The 6064-nt window shown below is 44.7% G+C and overlaps 1 long non-coding RNA gene across 1 annotated transcript; it reads right to left on the bottom strand.

The window, feature by feature from the left end:
- Positions 1-2924: 2924 nt before the first annotated feature.
- On the bottom strand, positions 2925-5348 carry LOC112589402 (uncharacterized). Its single transcript, XR_003113525.1, has 3 exons — positions 4194-5348; positions 3445-3646; positions 2925-3106 (listed from the first exon to the last, which is right to left on the bottom strand). It is a non-coding gene; the product is annotated as an uncharacterized LOC112589402 (long non-coding RNA).
- Between the last annotated feature and the right edge of the window lie 716 nt (positions 5349-6064).

The raw sequence follows: 6064 nt of genomic DNA, 5'->3' as shown, positions 1-6064 counted from the left end.
ATTATCGCTCTATCGACAAACCCGCCCGATATATAAAGCGAACACTTCGTATACCGTGCGCATGCATAGGCGAGGCAGTGGCAACCTCTCTATTCAGCGCGCCGTCAGTTTGGTCCGTTGGCTTTAATTTCGTTAATCAGGACGCGTCTCGATCGAATGAGCTTCGTGAGGCGAAGCGAAAGAAGAAAGGCATTCTCCCTCGTCGCTATTTCTGCATCCGCGCCAAACTCGCATCGCGAAACTCGGTGGGAAAAAATCAACCAAGTCCTCCCTCAATGTCGTGAGTACGCACTGTACGCACCTACTATATACAGGGTGTCTAACAATTGATCTAACAATTTATATTTTCGCTATTATTGTATCGCCTTTCCGAGGTCTCTCGCCGAGGTCCCTCGGATGGACAGAAACAGAAACGTCGAATAGACCAACCTCGGATTAGCGCAGCCTACCACCGCGCTGTACGAAATCCTTCAAGAATATCCACCAATGACAGTACGATGGGCCTCGCAGAGTTGCTTTTCCGTTTGCAAAAACGAACGAAATGACGAATGAGGATGCAGGGATGCAGGTAGTTGGAACCTAAATTGGAAAGAAAAAAAGGAACAAGGATGGAGAAGAGAAGAATATACAATGGGTGTCAATTAGCTCTAGAACTACCAGCGGGAGGTCTAAGGAGACCTATAGACGAGTCAAAGATTAAATTATCGGATATAAAGCTCTGGTCATTATTGTAGAAATTCGCCTTCAAAATAATCATGACATTACGACCCGGAAAATGTTTAGGGCATTGAACACGAAAGAAAGAGTTTTCTCGGGAGTCTTCTAGTGTTTCTTTGTCCGCGACAATTTTGCGAATACTCTTCCTATTATTATCGCGTGGGATTTGAAAAGTGCCGCATTGTGTCATTTGTCCCGAAAGATACGCTTCATCACGATATTTCGTGAATTCCGTTATTCGCGTTACGGGACGTGAGAAAGTGCAGTTAAGAAAGTCGACAGATGCCGCGCGCGCGCGCGCGCGGGCGCGGCGGCGCAGCCAGACTTGCAAATTCGCCCCTTTCGCGTGACGTCACACGATGAGGCCGTGTCGCGGTACGGCACGATACAGCGACAGCGTGCATCGCGGGCGCGATTATCCTTTTCTATCCGCAAAGTCTCCATCGCCCGACGGCGCTAACGAGCGAATTTCGAGAGCTCAGCAGCGCGCGCGGACGCGCGGAATTTTTAGATGCGCGACAATGACTGGATTTCAAACTTGAGCATTTCTTAATTCACAGACTGCGTGTAGACTGCCCTTGAATGTCGTCATTTGACATCGTAATGGCAGTGGTGTATCGTAACGATCTGTATCTGTGCCTGCTCCACAATCTCAGGCAGTCCAGAAATCGTAACGAGACTCGTTATTTTTTCAACTTTTTCAAATTTTGGATTGTGGTGTCGAATTTTTCGTCAAACCGAGCAACGATGAGTTTCACTCTGAGGAAACGATATCTCTCGTAGGTCCGACGTCCGACGTAAAAATTTTAGCCGATTGTCGCCGATACTTTGAGAGATTGACTCGACCATTTGACGGTTTCAGTGCGGGCCAGTCCGAAATGACACCGATGAACTCGCAGCAGCCGGCTCGAGCACGGCGTACGAGTACGTCAATGCGCGACGAATAGAAATTGCAAGCGGAACCCCGCGTAATCTCGCGTCTGCCGCTAACCGCGATTACGTCACTGGCGCATGACGCGGAGAGTCGAGAGCGACCATCAGGCATGTCGCGTCGCGATGGCCACACAAGCCGCGCTTTTTTTTTTCACGTACCGTCATATAGATTTCGCAAGCGAGGGGATCGGCGAGGGCGTCGCGGCTTAACCTTACTGTTAACACATATCGAGACGAGAAAGAGAGAGAGAGAGAGAGAGAGAGAGAGAGAAACCAAGTCGCGTGACTGCACATGAACGAAAGGACGCGCGAGTTTCTCGCGCGCCGTTTCGAGGCATCCCGCAACCGCCGCGCTGAGGCGAGAATCGCCGGCATTTCAATCCCGCGCGCGCGCGCGTATTCCAGCTATCGATCGCCGTGAGATTTGTTAGCTCAAGTCGCATTTAGTAAATTACACGCTTAATAAGGCAATAATTGTCGACTGTCGCAGGTTGTTTCTCCTCAGCTCGGAATGACATCGACGCCCGCGAAGCACAAGTATACTCGATCGAATGTCTCTGGGATCTCTTTAGCACATTTTCCGCATGAAAGACGCTCTTGCGAGATGAAATCGCGGAAAGACGGGAGAAGGGTTTGGGGGCATTACTATAATGATCGACATGAGTCGTCAAGTATACTTATTTCGGCATTCGCAGATGCGGAATGAGGACGTTTCGAGGCTAGTCTTAATTCTATCTAAATGTTGCACGCTTAATGCACCGTTGACCAGAACCCACTTAGCTACACGGCTGTTTGACCATTCAGGACTAAGCGGCTTATCGTTCGTCAAATTTTACCTCTTCACTCGGCACGCTCATAATCGCTGCACGACTACTTGCCGTATCATCGCGCGACGGCTAACGTACGCCAAGTCCGTGCTAGCTAGAATAGCTAGAAAATTATCCCCTAAATTTCTGCAGCTTTTTCCTGGAAACTTTTCCTCCAAAAGTAGAACAACGGCCGCGTTATTTAAATTCGACTGAGAGTGAATTTTCCTCTTTTAATCGTCGAGTGAGTGTTCTCAATTCTCGAAATTGAAGAAAAAGTATCTCACGATCCCTTGGGACTTCACTGTCCCAAGATCAAATTTGTTCCAATCGCGAATGAGACATTCGCTTGGATAAAGTCAGGAAATATAACAATATATAATTCTGTCTGTATAATTAAGGGTACATTTGCCTTGCAACGCTCAGAAGAAATAGAAGGTTTTTCCGGAATATCCTTTTCTTCGACCGTATCAACTCTATCGATATTGAATTTATACAGTATCTTGTTCCCCCAACATTTTACTACATTTATGATTTTTACAAGAAAAATGTATTAAAAAATTGCTCGTCGCGAGAGTCGCCTCAGAAAAGTTTTCTCTCGATGGTGACCATCCTCAACTTGTCTCCGGCCCCTAACTTGTCTTGTTGATCTGAAACAAAAAAACTTCACACATGTGGCTATGGTATGAAATAAAGCGAGACGAGAAAGATTAGCGGTTAAAGAAATATCGTTCTGAAGAATAAATATCGATTTTCCGGCAAAAATTGGTCATACTCTTTACAATAACGACAAAAGTACAAGCTGTAATAAAATAATTTTAGTTCACACCAGAAAGAGACTTGTGTTTTGTACTCTCTGCAAATTTGAAGTCAATCGGACTATCCGTTTTCGAGATATCGTGGTCAAATGTTGGTGGAAGAATGTTGTTTCGAGAAAAACGCGTTTAAAGATTCAAGTACAGTGGACTATAAAAGTTTAAATACTTACAATTGTTTGGTGTTAATCAGCTATTCTAGGGCCATACCCCAACAAACCCTCCTGTTCTTCGTGAAAAGCTTGTTCTGTAACGCCACTTCTTGGTCTTTTCGTGCCATTTCGGTTTGCTTCGGGAGCGAACACTCTCTCAGCCAGAGTGGTGCGATACTTGGCAAATAATTTTGCTTGCGATCCAATCGTGTCCAACCCGTTACTGTCGTTGTTTTAAGAATTATTGTTTGATGATTTTTTTATTCATTTCTTGCTGCACTATGCACGTTTTTCCGAAACAGAGATCAAGAGAGCCAGTACGCTGAGCGTACACTAACTAAATTCAACGATCATTCTTTTTACCATGTTACGCACAAATGCAAATATATACACCCGAAATTTTTAACTTTAAAAATTGTTCGAGTTTTTTGACATAATATCTGAAGGATACATTTTTAAGATCACTATCTTTCGAAATATGTAAAAAACAACAAAAATCGATCTTTTTGACCCGACAACCAACAATGTAAGGTCATATTTTTACCACATGAGTTATATCACACACAAAAGTTGCAGAAAAATTTATTCCAAATAAATAGTACATTGCTTGAGTTTATTCACTCATGATGGAGAATGTGAATATTTGAAGCCGAGAAACGCCCAAAAATAGGAAATTCTGACCAGAGCAAACTCTTCTCCCTTTTAATTGCACTCGTACGTATGTGTGTGTGTGTGTGTGTGTATGCTTCTCTGATTTTAATAAAATTCACCTGTGAAAGTGCAAAATTCTCGAGAAAATGCTAGAGCGCGGGGAACTTGAGAGTTCAGGGAGAGACACGCAGCACCTGAAACCTTCCTTCCTTCCTTCCTTCCTGCGGAATGAGGGGAATGTTGATCTGGCCGAAAGTTGATCTGGAAGCATCGCGACCGAAAGACACGTTCGCACGCGGGGACAGTATATGCGAGAGCCGTATTGATGCCGTCTCGGACTCAATTAATGTCAATTAATACGCCGCGCTACGACTGCGCCCGCTAACTGCGGTCGACTAATGCCTCTTACGATTTCAATTGGCGCACGGCTAATTAGAACTTTCCTCCGGCCGGATAACGCAAATGGATTACGGCTGCTATCGCCGCGTAACTCATTTCTGGGACCGCGCGCGCTTCGACGAATTATTCAGGATTGATCGAACGCGAGAGATCAATCTCCCCTCTCTCTCTCTCTCTCTCTCTCTCTCGCCTTGCTCTTTGCTCCCCGGTATCCTTCGCGCTGCCCACATGGACGAATCTCGAATTCTTTGTGGGCCACGAGAGTAACGAACCGATGGAACGTTGAAGCTGCGTGAAAGGAAAAGGAATGTCGCGTTTCCGACGAAATAAATCATCAAAGGTATCTTCGTCAAAGCCCGGAAGGGACTGCTGACCGTTTCTCGATCGTTCCTCATGGAAACAGAGGAAACACGCGCGGCCGCGTTCGTCCGCGTACGCCGAGGATCGTGGACGTGCATAATTCGCACGAAATTACGGAAAATTACGGGGCCGGCTGATCTCGTCCCAAATTCGCGGCGCAACTCGCCGCCACGGTCCGCCGTGAACTTGGCTGACCGAGTTCGCCGAAAGGATCGCAAACAAAGCCGCGTAATGGACGTCGTTCGTTGATCGTGTTTCACAAGGACAAGACGTTGCTGACAAACGAGCGTGTCAATCCCGCTGCGGAGCATGAGGATCCAGTATCAGTTGGCGATACCTGGAAACGAACGATTCTCTCTAGTGAAGATACGAGCTGCAAGTCGTTTCGGATTAGTTTAGGTTAGTGTTTTCTCCGATGCTGTTGCAAACTGCACACTGAAATGTCCACGATTGTGGACTTTTGCCGACAAACTTGCACGCAGCAGTCGCTCAGATTGCGAAACTTTCACGATTATCACGAGATAAGATGATCCTTTTATTTATTTATTTATTATTTTTTTTTTCTATAAATTTATATCATATATTAAGGTAAATTTTTCGTTAAAAGTTCACACACACACACACACATGCACATTCGGATCTTTCTCCATCTTGTCACGCGATATGACAGCCGATGAGTGCCACGTGTTGTGAATCACTCGCAAAGTGATACAACCTTCACAAATTGACTGGCAAAATTGCTGCCAAATTTACAGGTACTGAAACAGTACCTGTGTATGTGCTTGGCCACGAAACAGTTTGCACGCCAGTACCGAATAAAGTTGCAGCGCTTCAAGTTGTCGCAATTGCGAGCCACTGCTGATGCGTATGCGCAATAAACGGTTATGACAGGAGTCAAAAGTGCCGATATACATGTCATCTCTCGACGTCAGAACTCGCGACGGACGATGAGCTAAAAAACGTTTGCATCTCTTTATTACATTTTTATTCCCCATTAAATGCTATAGTATAAAGACAAAAGTATGAAAAGTAGAGAATCACACTTTCTCTATTGAGCTATTTATTTCAATCTCTAATTCAGTATTTACAATTAATATTTACTAAAACATAATAAATAAATTTATAAAATCTGAATTCGTCGGTTTTATTCAGTTTTTTTTTTTCTTTTTTCAGTACAGGACATTTTAGCAAATATTTTTTCAGTACAATTTATTACTGTTCAGGAGATATA

This window comes from Harpegnathos saltator, unplaced genomic scaffold, assembly GCF_003227715.2.
Source record: "Harpegnathos saltator strain DR-91 unplaced genomic scaffold, Hsal_v8.6 scaffold498, whole genome shotgun sequence".
NCBI classification, from domain to species: Eukaryota; Metazoa; Arthropoda; class Insecta; order Hymenoptera; family Formicidae; genus Harpegnathos; species Harpegnathos saltator.
This window is presented reverse-complemented; position numbering and strand designations above follow the sequence as displayed.